Consider the following 18,931-nt stretch of genomic DNA (forward strand, 5'->3'; position numbering starts at 1 on the left):
GTGCAGAGCAGTACAATGCTCTACTGGTAAGAATTCATCCATTGAAAAAGATCGAAGGGAGAATCAGGTTGGCGCAAATTGAAAGTTATTGGATACACTTAATATTTTCTAGTTTAATCCACACCTTCCAGGTATAGATTAAAATACATCACAAAGAATTTTGCTATAATGACTGAAGGAACTAGTTTCCTTTTTTTTTTTTTTTTTTTTTTTTTTTTTTTTTTTTTTTTTTTTTTTTTACTCTAGGATAAATTAGCTGGCCACTGTCTCCAATGTGGAAGGCAGGCCTCATGCCAGCTTGTATGTATGCCAGTCAGGATACCACTCATTCTAATGGGGAAAATGGTTCTTCAAGACAGGTCTAAGATTTGGCCACCTTAAAGAATGACTCATGAAAACAAAAAGTAGATGTAGGCTTTTTTGAAGCTTCTGCTTTTCTTAAGATTAGAAGGAAAATGTTACCAATCCTCAAAAATGTGATTTCCTATGGTATAAGTTCCCCAATAAATAATGAGTGGATTAATAGAGGAATTTCATAATTTTGTCCTCTAAAAAGCATGTACTTGCTCTCAGATTGTCTTTTTGTTTTGGCTGTTAATCTTCATAAAATCTATTAAGTACTGAAAAGACCTATCCTAGAGGAAGTAAAATAGAATAGCTTTTCTTATTCTGTTTATTAGAGACATAATTTCCTCCAGTGTAATTCAAGTTTTGGGGAAAATATTTGAGAAGGACTTTGCAAATCACCTGTGAATTAAAGAGAATGCCATATTGAGTTTAATTTTGTACAAGGGAGCATTTTTATTTTTTGATTTTATTTTTTATTCTATTTTTTCTATAAGGGAGTATTTTTAAAATAAAAAATAAGTAAGTATTACAATTAATAAATAAAGAATAAAAGTCAACTACTGGTAGTGAAGTTAGTCCTTGAAACCAAGTCTCTGGGTAGTACATTTTAATAAAGTTACAAAACATTGTGTCTGTCAGCTGTCAGTTAATAATACCTATGATATTTTCTTAAAAAATAATTAGAACAGATTCAAGATTAACTCTATACTAACATAAGCCTTGCTTGTGTTCCAATGTTGCCTTCTTGAATCACAGAGAAAGGCTCTTAGCTAATATTCTGGGGAATTGTGACTAATCTCAGATACAACCATTGTCATGGGTTGCATTGTGTTCCTCCAAAAAATTCTGGTTGTAGTTCTAACTTCTAGTACTGCCCAATTCGATGACCTCATTTGAAAATAGTCCTTTTAGGGGCGCCTGGGTGGCGCAGTCGGTTAAGCGTCCGACTTCAGCCAGGTCACGATCTCGCGGTCCGTGAGTTCGAGCCCCGCGTCGGGCTCTGGGCTGATGGCTCAGAGCCTGGAGCCTGTTTCCGATTCTGTGTCTCCCTCTCTCTCTGCCCCTCCCCCGTTCATGCTCTGTCTCTCTCTGTCCCAAAAAAAAATAAACGTTGAAAAAAAAAAATTTAAAAAAAAAAAAGAAAAAAAAAAAAAGAAAATAGTCCTTTTGATGTAATTGGTTTGATGTAATTGATGTAATAGGATAGAATAGGGTGGGCCCCTAATTCAATACAACTGGTGTCCTTGTAAAAATAGAATGTCATATGAAGAGATAGGAACACACAGAGGAAGACAGGTGTGTAAAGACAGAAGCAGAGATTGGAATTATGCTATCACAAGCCAAGGAATCCCTAGGGCCACTGGAAGCCAGGAAGAGGCAAGGAAAGATTCCCCACTTAGAAGGCATGGAGGGAGCACAGCCCTGCCAACATCCTAATTTCGACTTCTAGCCTCCAGAACTGTGAGATAATAAATTTCTGTTGTGCTAAGCCAAGCCACTGAATCCATGACACTTTGTTCCAAATGCCCCAGGAGATTAATAAATCTGTAGGGGTATGTCAATGCTTGGGTGAGTCCCATGTAGTATCCAGTATGAGATACGTCTTCTGCAGAAAGAGAATGGAGATAAAGAAAAAAAAAAACATCTATTTTTTTTCACAGCTATATAGAAATTTGGGTTGCTGACTGTGAAACTTTGTGACTGGCTAGACATCTGCAAAGTTCATCACCAAGTTCCCTAATCTTCACTAAAGGTCCTGATGTCTTAGCCATGTAATCTGTGTTTTGATAAGATTGTTTAAGATGGAATGTATGACCAGAGTGACCAAGGCACTCATGCCCTAATTAAGGGCCTGAGTCAGGAGCAATAATTGCTCACAGGAAATCATGATTGGGCCCTTGTAGGGAAATGATTCCTGTGTTAGCTCTGGCCTGAGGATTCTCAGTTGGAAGTGGGGCCCAGGTGTGGGCCTAGGATTCTTGGCTGTTCCAGCACATCCTATGCTGTGCGGATGTGTCCTGGGCATGACAGATATCAAGACAAAGTGCAGGACTGGAAGATTGGTTCTGCTTTGGGGTTAATGCCAGAGAGGCACACAGTTGACTGTTGCTGACTGCTAAGAGCTGGGCTGTGTTGGAAACTGTTCTGGTGCTGTGCCAGGCCCTGTGGACAGAGCAGTGATTGATGGGCTCTCATTAGGGAACGCATACAAGGGTATGGGAATGAGAAAAGGTCTTGAATTTGCTGACCCTGGGCTAAGACTGGTCTCTTAGGCTAAACTGAAAGATTGAGAATTCTTGTTTCAAAGTTGAGTACTCCAGAATATTTAGCAGTTTATTTTTAATTTAGATACTTAGATCTCAAGAGTCCTGGTCTAGGAAAGATTCACAACCCTCACCAATCACCTAGGAACTTGTAGCAGTCAGAATTCTGAGAGAAAGGATTCTCTCTAGCTGAATAATTGAGGTGATTTTAGTAAAATGACTATTTGCAAAGGGTGTAAAGAGGGAAAAACAAAAGATGTGGCTTACTTTATGCTAATTAGAATAGGGAGCCATTTCTATACTTCAGTGGAAAGGGTCAGGGAAGGGAGCAGTTGCCAAAGCTGGGAGATTGCTGTGTGGACACAGCTCCTGATAGAAGCCATGAGTTCAGGAGAGGCTTGCAGGCAAACTGCATGGGCTTGGCCAGAACACAACCAGGGGAATAAGTGACCAGCCTCACTCTTCTCTCTCCCTCCATCTCTTGCATGACTCTCATTGGAAGCAGGAGGATAAAGGTGCCCATGGATGTAAACCACGCAGTCAGCCTTTGGGGACACAGAGCTGAGTGAGGCCATGGATTGAGGGACTGCCAAGCACAGACATCATTTTGTCAGGATCCTTCCGATTGTAAGTAACAGAACCTATTCTAATTTAACTGAGACAAAAGAGATTTATTGGAAGTCTCAGTGGAAAGTGCATGAGTGCATTTGAACCTCAGGAAAACCCACATTGTCATTTGGGTTCTTAGCTCTACTCCCCCCATGCCCAATTTCATCTTTATTCATTCTCTCTCTCTCTCTCTCTCTCTCTCTCTCTCTCTCTCTCTCTCAGGAGGGGCAGGGAGAGAAGGAGAGAGAGCGAATGCCCAGTGTGGAGCCCAACCTCACAACCCCATGAGGTCATGACCTGAGCTGAAATCGAGACAGACACTTAACCGACTGAGCCACCCAGGTGCCACTCAGCTTTATTCTCTTATCAGTTTCATTCATTAGCAGCAGCTTCTACCTTTATACCTTTAACACCAAAGAGCCAAAATCCCTTTGCCTATGTCCAGTGTGAAAAATCTCAGGACTGGCTTGTCTCACATCTGCGGAGTTCTAACAAACCAGCTGTGCCCAACACTCTGGAGTGCTGGGACTGGCTGACTCCACTAGATCCACGTGCTTAGAGAGGTGGGAGGAAGAATTCCCCAAAGAGAAGGAGGAAATCCCAGAAAAAAGGGCCCTGGGCAGAAAAAGAGACTAGGTGTCCACTGCAGGAACAACATGGAAGCAGCAGTAAGGATGGGGAAACTGAGGAGGTGGAGGGACATTTTGTGCTATATACCATAGTAAGGGCTCAGGCTGAGACCACAGAGAAAGGGCAGGGTAGGGCTTTAACCAGAAGCTGTAACCTTTGCTCAAATTATTCTCCTTCTTGCTGCTGTCGCAGACACCTTACCTTTCAGGACAAAAAAGGATGAAAGTCTCAGCCTGGCATCTGACTTGAGCCTGGCTTTCTCACTGGATCATTATCACTTTCATGTAAGTTGTGGCCCAGTTTGACAGTACGTTTGCCGTTCTCCAGGAATGACCCACACAGCCATGTCTGGCTGATTGCTTTTCATGTATCTCCATCTTTGATGATTCTGCTCATCATTCAAGACCCTGCTAAAATTTCACCATTGCCATCAGAACATCCTTGCTCCCACCTGCAGGAAGGAAACTTTCTGTTTTCTGGTTCTTCTGTTACCATCAGAAACCTATTTAAATATTTATCAAGGCCAGTTCTCCATCAGACTTCTCTATCTAGGTCAGCCTCCCTCACCAGATGGTGAGACCCTAAAGAGAAGAGGTCATCCCTTTAGCCCCCATACACTTGTGCCTGGCACAGGGCCTATGTATTTTTGAATTGATGAAAGAACTGCAGAAGAAGTGGGAAGGAATGGAGATTTGAGCGCTGCTTTGTGCTTTTCCCTCCTACTTTACAAATCCCCAGTTGCTTTCTCCTTCCTCCCCTTCCTCCCTTCTGCCCTTGGTTCTTCATTTATTGGTTACAAATATGGTCACTTTTCTTATACACAATGGGATATATTTAAGATTAGAGTTTGGCTTGAAAAACAATTTTTTATTTGAGTATAGCTGACACACAATTTTACATTAGTTTCAGGTCTATAATATAGTAATTCAGCTTCTCTATACATTATGCTATGCTCACAAGAGCAAGTACCATCTGTCACCATACAACACTATTACAATATAATTGACTACATTCTCTATGCTGTGCCTCTTATTCCTGTGACTTATTCATTCCATAATGGGAGTGGGAGATAGAACTTGGCTTTTAAAAGGATGCACTGTCTAAAACACTGAGCTCCTAACTCTACCATGGTTAAATGTGTGATGAGTGTATAAAGGAAAAGTATTTCCTTTTAGAAGCTGCTGTGCCTCACAAATGCCAGGGTTGAAATCTTTTAGGGAATATTTTTACAAGGACTTTTAGAAAAGTATTGATCATTAAGCCAAATTGGTCAAATGTGCAAAGGCACCAAATAGTATTTGCCTATCCAAAGGGAGAGCTTGATTAATTCTTGTATTTGGACATTTTACTCCAAAACTGGTTTATACTTTACAGTTAAGAAAGAGAAGTAAAACTATTCATTGAGTGGATTGAAGGTCAATGGGCTTTCCTTCTTTCTTCTTTGGTGTTAACCACAGGTGTCTTTAACTGTACATAGCATTTCCAAATGACCCTTTCGGTTTCTATAGCTACTACTTTGTGAACTAAAGTTCAACAGTTTGTGGATTTGACAATTTGACTTGGTAATCCCCTAAGCAGAATCTGAAAAAAACAACTTAACATCTCTGTGATGATCTGCTGAAATTTAAGTAAGTAAGAAGTCTTCAGTTTTATGACTACAAGTTAACAGCACACCTGTGCCAGGCCATAATCAATTAAATAAAATGTAGCTTCTAGTTATTAAATTTGCCATTTAAAAACATTATCAAAGGTAAAGGAGAGGACTTAAACTTTTCTGTTACTTCTAGGACATCAAACAAATAATCTCACCTCCCTCCTCTTTTCCCCATCAAACTAAAGAAGGAGAAAGGAAGGGAGGAAGGGAAAAATAGAGGGAGGGATGGAGGAAGGAAGAAAGGAAGGAAAGAAGGGTGGAAGGAACTAATGATTGAAGAAAATGCAAACATTTTTAACAGTCAAACGAGGAAAAATTTAACAGTGTCTCAAGAATAGGTACCATGTTTCTTAGATGAGAATCTTTAATCAAGCTGAGTAAACTAGAAACTGTAACACTACTCCTCTTCTGGTTCTAAGCCCCATCATGACATTTCATTGAATCCATATTTTTATGCTAATTACTATAATTTCTCTAGAAGTAAAACAGAACAGTAGTACAACAGTGTGATGACATTCAAAGAGTTCAACTGTGACATATAATGACCCAAGTTATAAGGGAGGTTGGCAAAAAGGATATTCTTTCATCTTCTATAGCAAAAGATGACAAAAGAAAAAAGGAAGTTAGGAATACAACTCGGTTAGCCAATCAGGTGAAAGAAATGATTTGGGGGTGGAATGTACAGGTATGTTGGAGGAAGGGCAAGTAGATGATATCTCACTGGAGCTGAGGGTAGAAGAGAATTAAGAGATGAGACTAGAGAAGACAGGCTGGCACCAGGACCCCACCTGCCAAATGAAGGCGTTTGGAATTTATCCTTTTAACAACGGGGACCCACTGGAAATTTGAGTAGAAGAGTGACATGCTTAAAGCACTGTTTGAGCACCAATAATCTAGCCAGAGCATTGAATGTACTGAAGGAGAAGGCTAAGAGACCATGGCAGTGGTCCCTTCATGATGTGGACATGAATGGGAATAGTAGCCCTCATATGGAATAAAAAGTATGACTATGGAAGAAATCATAACATATGAATGGCCAGGACCTGTTGACTAATAGAGGACCAAGAAGAGGGAGCATCAAAGATCACTTTTCAGCTTAAAGCCTGGATAACTGGGAAGATATGTAATAGATATAGGAAATCAAGAATGGAGCTCATCTTAGCAAGAAGATTAGTTAATGTTTAGATGTTGAGTTTGAGGCAGAGGTGGAAGGATGTGCAATGGAAACATATAACAGACAGATAATATACAGACCACAAGACACTGGACATTGAATAATCATCTCTGGTGCTGGTTCCCAGGTTATATTTAGCAGAGGAAATGTGATAGTGTTTCCTTGAGGAGAGTTTACAAAGTGTTGCAGAGAGAGGCAAATAATTCTCCATATAGTCTGTACTCAGTACAAGTGAGGCCTGAAAACTTTTTGAGATTAGTAATAATGGCCCTCAAAAGAAGAAGTGTACATTTCATGACAGTAGGATGAAATATCCAGAAGTATATCCCCAAACTAGGGAGAGGAGAATCCAGGCTATATAACAGCTGAGACAATTCTCACAAACACACCAACTAATTGTTATCACCAATTTCTGAGTGAGAAGTAACTAGAGAGTATTCAGAATCACCTGTATTTTTATATCTAAGTTACTTGCTTAGTAAACTTTAGGAGTAGTTCTCTTTCTAAAAGGTGTCGTCATTCCAACAGACTGTCAGATCCCTAAGTCAAAGAACTTCTATATTAAATTGTTGCAGATAGATAACCAATCTGGGTAGAAGGGAACTAATATAGTCAAGATGTGCCAGAATTGACACACTCAGAACAGACATCTCAGAATGCTTTCTTTGCAAGGCCTATTTTCATCTGTCCATGCCTGTTGCTGCAGAGGTGATGCTGCCTGAAGCTTGAGTTGAGCTAAAGATGATCTCCCTGCATGGAGTCATTAGGTTTGAGGTTGAGAGGATTCAGTTAAGAGGTAGAGGAAATATACGTGTTCATCAAGTTTTCTGTATAAAGTAGGATTCCCTTTTTACTTAGAAAAAGAGTTAATAAGAAAAACTTCTGAGCACCCCGAATAAGAATATTCTTATTTTTTTGAAGGAGACAGAACAAGGTGAATGTAATCCTCCTTATAACAGTGTAGTTTTTGTTAAGTCAGTGTGAGTATCTCAACTTCTTTCCAGAGTTTTCATCTTCTCAGAGTTTATCTGTACACTGAGTTGCCAAGGCAACCAACAAATATGCAGTAGGGACCCAAACACCTAAACTAATTTTATGAATGTCAGCTACCAGACTTCTTTCACTTCATGTTATATAAAGCCCAGAGCCCAGCATTCACATCCTATTTCACTTTATATTTTGAGCCCTGTTTTCATGTCATAGGTAAGGATGGTTATGAATCTGTATAAGATATGATTGTATATGGATTTACATGATGCATTGTTTATATAAAAGATATAAGATGTATGTATCCGTGTATGGGGAAAAAGTGTGTGTGCCTCCTAAAAATCTAAATGGGGCAAAAGTTACAAAAAAAAATCCCAAAGAACAGAAAATAACAAAAAATCTTGACTATCCATATGTGAATTAAACTTAAAGGCTAAGTTTTCTGGATTTTTTTCTAGAAAAAAAAAAGACATGTAGAAAGGTCCAATTGATATCAGAGATTTCTGGGAAATGCCATTATTTTGTACTCTGGCACTTTCTACAGTGAGAGTAGATGTTAAGGGCATGGGGGAGGAGAGATAGCTGGGAAAGAGGGTATAGATAACCGACAGTGGTGGCCTAAGAGACCTGTGAGGACATCAGAGGACACCAGTGCTAGAAAGCAGATGGGTCCACTTCAGGAAATGAGTCCAGAACTAGGCAATTCAACTTAGCAAACATGCATCAATTCAAACTATGATGAACAATACAATCAAACCCTGGTTTTCACCTTTTCAACTGTGGGCTAAGCACAACAGGAAAATTAAGATCTTGTCCTTTGGCCCTGGCAAAAATGCTTGAGAATTCCCTAGGCCGAATCTTGAATCCTATTAGTGAACAGGCTGTTTCAGCTCCTTTCTTGTGGTGGGTGCCTGCTGCCTTTCACGTAGATCTCTTGAAGCTGACTGAAGTGCTTGGCAAGGACTCCTGCCTCTTGGTACCCAAACTCTTTGCTTGGTGGGTCACGGACTTTCTAGCCAATAGGTTTCTTCATATGATTCCTCCTCTTTGTCCTCTCAGAGTCTGGAACTTGTCTGCCCACAAACCTTCCTTGATCCTTTCTATTACTGACTTCTCAGGATCCACCCTCACCAATCCCTCTTCCTAGTTGAATTCCCAATCCTGGCTCCTAAGCCTTTCCATACTGTATAATGAAAATTAAGATCTCAAGGAATGCAAGTTCTTCAACTGTACACTTGGTCAAAGTTGGAATACATCTGTGATGGTCACTGCTGCTTGCCTGGCACCTAATAGTGTCCACATATGCTTGGTATAGGATAGACATAAAAGAAAGAAAAAATTGAAATAAGTTGTAATGTATTATTTACCCCAAATAGGAAACTTAGAAAAGATCTTTAATATGGTTGACACAAAAAGATGTTTCTGCTTAATCAGCAGTTTATTAAAAAATTTTTAAGTGAAAATATTTATATGTGTATAGTTAATTGGGATTTAAATCCTAATAACTGTTCTACCCTGGCTTCCTCAATGTCCCTCAAACACACCAAGTGGCATCCTACTTTAGGACCTTTGTATTTGATATTCCCTCTGTCAGAAATGTTCTTCCATTAGTTACTGCATGGCTCATGTGTTCTGGAAGGTTTTTTTTCTCAGTTTCTTGAATGGCTTGTATGTTCACTTCCTCCATGTCTCTGATCATATGTCACCACAACAGGGAGGCCTTTCCCTGAGTCCCCATCTAGAATAACACCACCCCACCACTCTCTAGATCTTTTGCTTTGCTTCATTTTCTCTCACCTGACACATCATATGTTTATGGGTCCATTTTTGTCTGCTCCTGCTAGAATTTATGAGCTTCATGAGGGAACACCTTTGTTTTCTTCACTACTGTATCCTCACTCACTGGAATGGTGCCTGGTATAAGGCAGGTGCTCAGTAACTATTTCATTGAATGAGTAATTCAAGGTGGAAACTTAAATATGCACTTTTTAATCTGATGCTTAAAATTACATTCTTTTAAAAAAATGTTTATTTTGAGAGAGAAAGAGAGAGAGAGAGAAGGATAGGGAGAGAGAGAGAGAGGCAGAGAGAATCCTAAGCAGGCTCCATGCTGTCAGCTCAGACGAACCGTAAAATCATGACCTGAGCAGAAATCAAGAGTCAGATGCTCAACCAACTGAGCCACCAGGCACCCCCAAACTACATTCTTAATCAGTACTTCAGTTCAATGGGTAACCATTATTGTTGGAACAGATAAGGAATTATGAAGAAAATAGCCTACTGTATTTAATTCTATTATATTTAACTACAGACTATGCTTATATCTATGTATCTATCTATATAATCTATCTATTATATATATTTACATATATATAATATATATGTGTATATATATATATATATATATTTTATTTTAGAGAGAGAGAGTGTGCACATGAGCAGGGGAGAGGCAGAGAGGGACGGAGAGAGAATCCCAAGCAGGCTCCACTCTCAGCATGGAGCCCAATGTAAGGCTCAATCCCATGACCCAGGGATCATGACCTGAGCTGAAATCAAGAGTCCAACACTCAACCAATTGAGCTACCCATGTGTGCCAACTATGCTTATATTTATAAACATTGTGATATGGAGTACATTTTCCTCATTTTTATTTACCCTTTTGAGCCTCATGAACCTATTCTAAAATATGTTACTGCTTACTCAACAATCTTTTATCTGTAGGCTAAATAAGAACATCTCCCTCCTAGATTACATATAATAAATCATAAAAGTATAAATAGTATAGACACATGTTAGGAATAGCAAAAGCAGACCACTTTAAAAAACACTCATGTTTAATGTTTAATTTTTAAATGGATTTTCTAGTGGGGCTTTTGACAATCTGATAGCCAAAGTGCATTTATGAACTAACGCTTTTATTTATTTATTTATTTATTTATTTATTTATTTATTTATTTTTAAAAATTTTTTAATGTTTTATTTATTTTTGACAGAAAGAGAGACAGAGCATGAGCAGGGGAGGGGCAGAGAGAGAGGGAGACACAGAATCCGAAGCAGGCTCCAGGCTCTGAGCTGTCAGCACAGAGCCGGATATGCGGGGCTTGAACCCATGAACCATGAGATCATGACCTGAGCCGAAGTCGGATGCTCAACCGACTGAGCCACCCAGGCGCCCCATGAACTAACGCTTTTAAAGCCACCTACTACTCATTCATGGATAATTTTATTGAAAATTTTTTTGCCACATCTAATGGTAAGTCCCAAGCCCAAACCATGGGAAAGGATGCATTTGTCATGATACCATATAATAGATGCCAGATCCTAATCTCTGGCTTCCCTGCTAAGTCAGAGCACCCAGAAAAGTCACTCCTGGAAGTTAATGATCAAAATAGATATAAAAGGATTATAAACAAAAGTCAGGACAATTGAAGTGCAGAGGGAGCAAGAAGAGGAAGTAATAATGGTGATCCTGAATGTCCCGAGAAAATTGTGTGGGTGGTTGAACGGTGGTTAGGTCCGTAGACTTCTTTTAAGCTTCCAAAGCAAGATTAAAATATTATTCCTTAGTTATTGAAACAAGGCAGGAGCCACTCTTTTTCAAGTATACACTGGTAGTAAAATTTCTACAGGGGAGATGTGAGGCCTCTCCCTCTCTTCCAGAAGCTAGATTTAACAAATAAGAAGCCTGGTCTGAATCAGAAAACCACTTCCTTGGCCTTAGGAAAGTTACTCAACTTCCTGAGCCTCACTCTCCTCACCTGTTAAGCCAATATAATATTAATGTATATCATAGGTCATTGTAAATATTAAATGAGATAATATACATATGTGCTAAACTGGAGATTAATCATATTAATGATTATTTCTTCCACATTCTTTCTGCACCCTCACTTTTTCTCTCTGCTCCATTTTCTTTTCCTTTATTTTTCCCTGACCACAAAGCCCAATTATAATTATTACTTGTAAATATTTATTGAGCATCAATCAATTATCATCAGACAATAGTTTCAGAAGAGTCAACATGTATTTGTGGATTTACTAAGCAATTATCAGAAGCAACAGGCTGGAAGAGACTGTGTGTGTGGTCCCTTGCCCAGTTGGGTGTACAATCACACGGCAATGCAATGCAGGCTGTTATTCCATACCTTGGGGAACCATTGCTGTTGAATTTATGATGGTGGCTGGTCTTGATAGTCTAAGAATAAAGACCTGAAGTGTTTGGATTCTCAGGAAGCCCATTCCTATGTGGGATTAAGAAGGTTCTGGGTATGTACTTCCTGGGGTGGATAGTGAAAGGGGGCTCATTTCCCTGCCTTCTAGAGTCCCTGAGCTCAGAAGAACAGGCTCTGTGAACTTTGGAGCATGACTCTCTCAGAACAATTTCTGAGAGTTGGGCCTATCTAGAAAAAGGCTGTGTCCCATACATTTGGCTCAACCAAAGCTGGACAGAGATCTTTGAAAGCAGTTTTATGGAACTCCTCTCTGTGCTTTCCTTGCTCATATCTTTGTCCTACCTGATCTGCTCCCCATCCCTTCACAGGACTACTGCTCCCAGCTCCCAAACTGAAATTTTCACAATTCCCTGAAGGAGTCTTGTCTTCTCTCCTTTGCTTATTAAAGAGCTGACCTCTCTGCCTTTATTTTGCTTCTTAGCCTATCTCTTATTTGTCAAGACCCAGCCCAAATACACCTCTGGGCAGTCTTTCTTCATCCCCATCCTACAACAAGATGTCTCTCAATATGTTCCCATGGTCTCAGTGCTTGGAGCCATGATGGCCCTCATCAGTCAGTCAGTATACAACTGTCATGACTCTCCATTCTTCTGAAAGTGCCTTGATAGTACAGACCAGATTTATTTGTTTACTCTTTGTGTCCCTAGTACAGTACATACTATGTGTATATAGTATAGTTCCTGATGCTTACAAAGTGCTTAGTAAATGTTGTGGAACAAATTAATAAGAATCTTCATTACATTCCCCTACATACTCTATCTTCAAGTGAGCTGCTAACTGCTCTCCCCAAATAGTTTGGTGAAATAATGTTGACAAAGTGTACACTTTCTCCTGTTTCCTTGGGTATTAAAAAGATTAATACATATTTGGCAACAAAAGTTTAGTGAGGAGCCTTAGCTCCTTGAAGGAAAGGGGTCATGCATATTTAAAAATTCAGTAACAACTCTGATCGATGGTTATTGCTACATTTCTCCTTGTGCTCTGCTTATAGAGAATTTGGGTGCCTTGAACTACTTAGGAAAGTGGCATAATTTAAATGACTAAAACTGACCATATATTACCCAACATTCTTATCAGATGAAATAAAAGATACTTTAGATGAGTAAACAACAACAACAACAAAACCAAAATGACCATTGATTTGATTCACATACTATTCACCCTCCATTTGGGGAAAACCAACTGTTTTATTTTATTTTTTAATATTTATTTTTGAGAGAGAGACAGAGCATGAGTGTGGGAAGAGCAGAGAGAGAGGGAGACACAGAACCCGAAGCAGGCTCCAGGCTCTGCGCTGTCAGTACAGAGCCCGACATGGGGCTTGAACCCAGAGGTCATGAGATCGTGACCTGAGCTGAAGTCAGATGCTTAACCTACTGAGCCACCCACGTGCCCCTATTTTATTTTTTTTCTTAAAACAGTGTGGACTGCCAACTGTTTCTGCTTTCTTTCTGAGATAATATGTCCAGACATTACATGCTACATTGCCATAGGTAGCAATTACAGAAGATGAGTAGAATACAGATTCAGAAATGAATACAAGAAAAATATTCACTGGGCATTGGTGGTGGCTGCTTTTGAGAAATCCACAGAAATATCCTTGCTGAGTAATAGTGAGGTTTTATTGAACACTAAATCCACCCTCTCTCCCAAAATTGGTTCTACTATGTCCCTTAATTTTTTTCAGAATAAAAAATTCTAGTTACCTTTGTTTCAGGTTACCCTTGGTATTGATGACTGGACTTCCAAAAATGACAATGGATGGAGCTAGGGGATTCCAACTCTGACCTACTTTCCACCAATATCACCACCTAGGGTTTGTAAAATAAATGTAGAAGAAAAGGCATTAAAAGCTTGATTGGGGGGGGGGACTTCAAAGATGAGCATAAAAACATGTAATGAAAACAGAATGATTGAATTCCCTAAAATTTCGCCATAAAGAGACATTATCACTATCAGTGAAGAAAGTATATGTATGTATAAACTTCAAAGAAAGTGTATGTATGTATAAACTTCTGAAGTGTGAGAAGAGCAACCAGCTATGAGCTAGTACAATTGTTGTAAAAACCGACATGGACTTTGTAGTAACAGACCAGGTTCAAACTCTGCTCTCTCACTTAGTAGCTATGTAACACTGAGCAAATTATTTAACTTCATGAAGTCTACCTTCTGTTTAATTGGGATTCCTAACTACCTTACAAATTTACTGTTCACTCATTCAAATAAGTAATAAATGTTTGATTTTTGAGCAATTCCTAGAAACCAGATACCATGCTGGGTGCTAGAGATTCAACAATAAGACACAATGTTTTTCCTCATGGATTTCATTGTCTAGGAGCAGAGATAGTATAAAATAATTATAATACATTGTGACAACTGCCTTAATACTGTTAAGTTCAAGATAGTACAAGGTGATTGTGTCCCCTTAGGACAATCAAGGAAGGCTTCAAAGAAGAGATGAAGTTTAAGCATCAGTGAATGTTTAACAGATGAGCAGAGATAGGGAATGGAAAGACTGCGAATACAAAAACAATGAGTAGCCAGTGACATGATGTGAAAAATTTAGAAACTTCACGAGTTCAGGAAACATCAAGTGGCTCAGCTTGTCAATATATTTAAGAAGTAGAAGAGGATTGGTGACCATCTGAATAAGAAGGTGTAGCAAGGAGAAGGATGACACCAAGGCTTCTGTAGCAAAAGACTCAGTGGACGTTGATGTCCTTTACTGAGGGACACAGAGAAGGGATGTTAAGAAGAAGGGATGACGAAGATAAAGAGGCAACTTTGGGACAGGTTGACTGTGAGGGTTCTGTGAAACATCTAGATAAAATGTCTTGTAAGCAGTTCAATGTACTGGTCTGGAGCTCAGGAGAAAGAACTGACCTGGAGATTCAGGTTCAGAACCCAGAGCCTCAGATGTAAGACCAGATGAGCACTCGGATCTTTCCTTCACATAGGCTGACCTCAAGGCAAATGAGAAAGTGTGGGGCGTGGGGTGGTGTCCAAGGGAAATCCACAATTTGGTTCAGAGTCTTTGTGGGGAAGAGTGGTATGCTTGGGAAACCCTGTGGTCCATCCTCATGGCAGAATTAGCATCAAGGAAAACCTGCCATAAACCAAAAAAGTACTGTCAAAATTATATAAGTTATCTTATTTGCTTGCATTTTAGAAGACATTTTGAATGAATACAAAAGACCACAGCAGTACTTATTAAAATCCCTGTCTCTTTCTCATTTGCTTCCCTCTCATCACATACTGCTCCTTCAACCCTCCTCCATGTCCTGAAAAACCTTCCCCTACTTCCAGCCCCCACATTTCCTATTCCTATGTCCTTCACACTTTCTCTTATTCTACATCACAAAATCCCCAAATATAAGTCTGATAAGGAAGAGCTTCTCTGGAGGGTGGGGAAGGAGAACAAATGAAACCTGCAAAGTCAGTATCGTTTTAGAGGCCAGGAAGAGGAGAAAGGTTGGAAGGACTTATGCATTAATAATTTTGTTCTTGTTACAGTAGACTCAAAAGCCAGGCTGATCATCTAAATAAGTCATGCATGCAAAGAAGCTCAGCAGAGAGCAAGGATCCTTGTTCCAGGAAATGGGATGGAAACCAAAAAGTGAAGAAGGTTCTAAGCCATGGGTGAAAGGTGTTTCCTAGAGAAATTCCCTGGGCTGCTGCAACTGCTGCAGCAACTTGGATATGTTGTAGTCATCTCTGGTACAAGGCGAAAGAAACTATTAAAGTTTCTGGTAAGGCCTGAACATCATTGGAAGAAGGTATAAAGTGAGAAGAAAACAAGAGCCAGGACAGAAGCTTAGGGAGCAGGTTGAAGGAGAAAGTCAGTAAAGGATTCTGATGAGAATCTGTCAGGAGGTAAAAGAAAACTGGGAGTGTGTGGTGTCCTGGAAATTAGGATGCATTTTTTTCAAGGATACAGTGTCAAATGTCTCATAACCATCAAATTTGATATGGAATGGAAAGTAATCATTGGATTTGGCAATTGGGAGGTCACTGATAACCTTAGCAAAAGCATATTCAATGAAATGGTAGAGGCAAAAGGCAAATTGCAGTGTATTCACAGTGAAAAATGAAAAACTGGGGACATGAGGACAACTGTCCTGAGAATATTGTCTGAGGATAGGAGACAACATAACAGCTAGAGGAGTTTGTGCCTTCCCTTTCTCCCTCTCTCCTCCCTCCTTCTCTTTTTTGTCTCTCCCTCCCTCCCTTCTTTCCTTTCTGATAGGCAAGACTTGAATCTCTTTAAATGCTATTGGGTAGGATCTTGTGAAAAAGAGTCTACAAGTCCAGAAAGGAAATTATAGAGAAGGGGTGGGGGGAGGGCAGGTTTAGATTGAAGGATTCACCTGGAATAAGAGAAGTAGGATTATGCTTTCTTCTGAGAGTAGAGGGAAGGAAAGTTTTAGTAGGAAAGCAGGAGGTCATCAATCAGGAAGTTGAAGGAGTTTCTGTCTGCTAGCCCTCAAGTTCTCTGCAAGAAGTTGGTAAGGTCATCCACTGACAGTGAGGTATAAGGAGGGAGGAGTTGGGTAGAGGGACATAGGGAGAAGTTTGGAATAGTGACAGTATAGAATGGGAGAGGGGGACAAGATAAATGGCACAAAGGTTCATATTTATAAGACCACATGTTGGAGACACCTAGTATATTTGAGACTCATAGGATATTTTTCTCAGTTGCAGCTGCATGAGGTGCAGAGATGCTATCATTAGATGTATTCAAGGATAGCAGTTTGAGGCAGGTGAGGCATTCAATGCCTGCTTCCTCGCAAAAGAATATAGGTTAGTAGTACAGAAAATCATGCAGTTGTGATTTTCTAGCAGGAAGAAATGTTTTCATTTAGTGAAGTTTAGTCAAATGAAGTCTAGTTATGGCATTTAGTCAAGGCCATGAAGGTCTTCTAAAATTGTTGGTTTTAACTTTGGGCAAATAAACTGCAAAATATCAGGTGGTGCCACTTGGTTAGTGGACCTCAGGTTGTGACTGCTGTTATCTTGAGGATACAGCAGGGGTAATCAATTCCCTTTTTGCCCTACCCAAGTCACGGGGACAAAAGAATTCCAACAGATATAATCCTCTTGCCCTTGCAGACAACTTCTAACATACCAGGAAGCAGTAGAACAGTGACTTTGGGGAAATTGCTTACAAAGTGTCCACACACATGAGATTATTTCTTACAATTTTTGCATAAAGGCAGAAATATTTTTTCTCAGAAGAGAGATCTGAATTCAGACAAGGTGGAAGCAAACATAAAAGAGCAAGAGCCAGAATCAACCAATTTGTCCTTTTTTCATCCAGTTAAGAAAGCAAACTAATCTTCCAGCAGAGAGGAGTCAAAGCAGGCAAGAGAGATGGAGTGAATCAGAAAGAATGCCCAAGGATTCATGGAGGTCATAGCTATGCTCCTTGAAATTGCAGTGTTTGTGTAATATTTCAGAAAGAAACCTGCACCTGAGCCAGAGCCCATCTTGAGGCATTGATTGTGGAATGAATGGGAACACAGCTTGTGTGTGTGTGTGTGTGTGTGTGTGTGTGTGTGTTTATGTGTGTGATGTAGTACAAAGTGGAAGGAAAGGAAACTAACATTTGTTGGATCTTTACTATGTGCTAACACCTCACTTTTTCTCAGTTAATTCACATATCAACTCTGTGCCAGGGATGTGATTTTCCTTATTTCACAGAGGAAACAATCTGGGGCTCAGAGTGGTATGAGAACTTGTTCAGGTTTGCTTTCAGAGACTGCACACTGTATGGCTGCATGGGTTGTAGAGATAGGCAGAAAAAGCCTGAGGACTTGGCTCTGCCACTAACCACTTCTGTCACTTGGGGAACTAGTTAAGAATAATTGTACCTGTGATAATCAGTTTTTTGTGTAAACTTGTCTAGGTTACAAGTCTTCAATTATTCAATCACTATTCTAGGTGTTGCTATGAAGGTGTTTTGCAGATGTCATTAAAGTCCATAGTCAGTTGACTTTAAGTAAGGGAGATTATCCTGGATAATCTTCACAGGCCTGCTTCAATCAGTTGAAAGAACTTAAAAGTAGTGCTGAGGCTTCCTTGAAGAAGAAGAAATTCTACCTGTGGACAGCAACTTCAATCCCAGACTACTCTTCTCTACAGATTTTGGACTTTCCTTGTCAGCCACCATGATCACATAAACCAACTGCACCAAATCTCTTAAATTTGTGCCTCCTACTGATTCTGTTCTCAAAAGGAATCTTGACTGATGCAGCATCTCCCTCTGGTGGGTTGTGAAGATTAAATAAAGTAATGTGTTCTCTATGGGAAGTGCCTGACATGGTTGCCAGAAACACTAAAAAGTGGTTTGAAAAATGGCAGTTACTATTATGATGACTTGGCAAACACAGGTTGAGTATTCATCTCGTTGACTTACATACAACCTGACATTTTACCCAACAACTTGGTCAAGAACTGTAGTTACTGGTCTAGGTTCAATCCCTAATTCAGGGTGACCTCAAGCAAGCCACAACATCGAAGGGCCTTGGTTTCCTTTCTGTAAAATGAGGAGCTGTACAACAAATGATTTTTTGTACAAACTCTTCCAGCGTTGATGGTCTCTGGGTCAGTTTTGACCTAATTTATTAGTTTTTTATTAGGCTGGTCTATTTCATCCAACTATCAGACAGGATCTATTCCATTACAGTTACATTCAAGGCTGCTTCTACACAAATAACTCTCTAATTACTGCGTGGTTTATGGCCCGAGAATACAAACTAAGTTTAATATTAACCTGAGCAACGCATTCCTGGTCTTTTAGCCAGTGGTTATATAGCTCTTGCTTTACCCCAGACTACAAGCCATGGGGAACATAAAAGAGCATTAAATCTGGCTCCTTCCCTCAAGGAACATAGGGAGACATATAAAAATCAGATACTATTATGAGGGACTATATATTTAAGTCAAAGCTCTACTGGAGTTGAGGAAAAGGGGAAAATAAGATCATTCTGAGTTGGAATGATCAGAAAGGCTTAATAGAAGAGGCAGGAATTCA

General features: G+C 39.7%; 1 long non-coding RNA gene across 1 annotated transcript; it reads left to right on the forward strand.

The window, feature by feature from the left end:
• The first annotated feature begins 3,121 nt into the window (after positions 1-3,121).
• LOC124507406 (uncharacterized) lies at positions 3,122-18,192 on the forward strand. Its single transcript, XR_006961027.1, has 3 exons — positions 3,122-3,239; positions 13,616-13,714; positions 17,929-18,192. It is a non-coding gene; the product is annotated as an uncharacterized LOC124507406 (long non-coding RNA).
• Positions 18,193-18,931: the final 739 nt, after the last annotated feature.

The sequence above is a fragment of the Lynx rufus genome, unplaced genomic scaffold, assembly GCF_022079265.1.
Source record: "Lynx rufus isolate CCGP_SWC_20201006 ecotype Redwood Valley unplaced genomic scaffold, mLynRuf1.p SCAF_12, whole genome shotgun sequence".
NCBI lineage: Eukaryota > Metazoa > Chordata > Mammalia > Carnivora > Felidae > Lynx > Lynx rufus.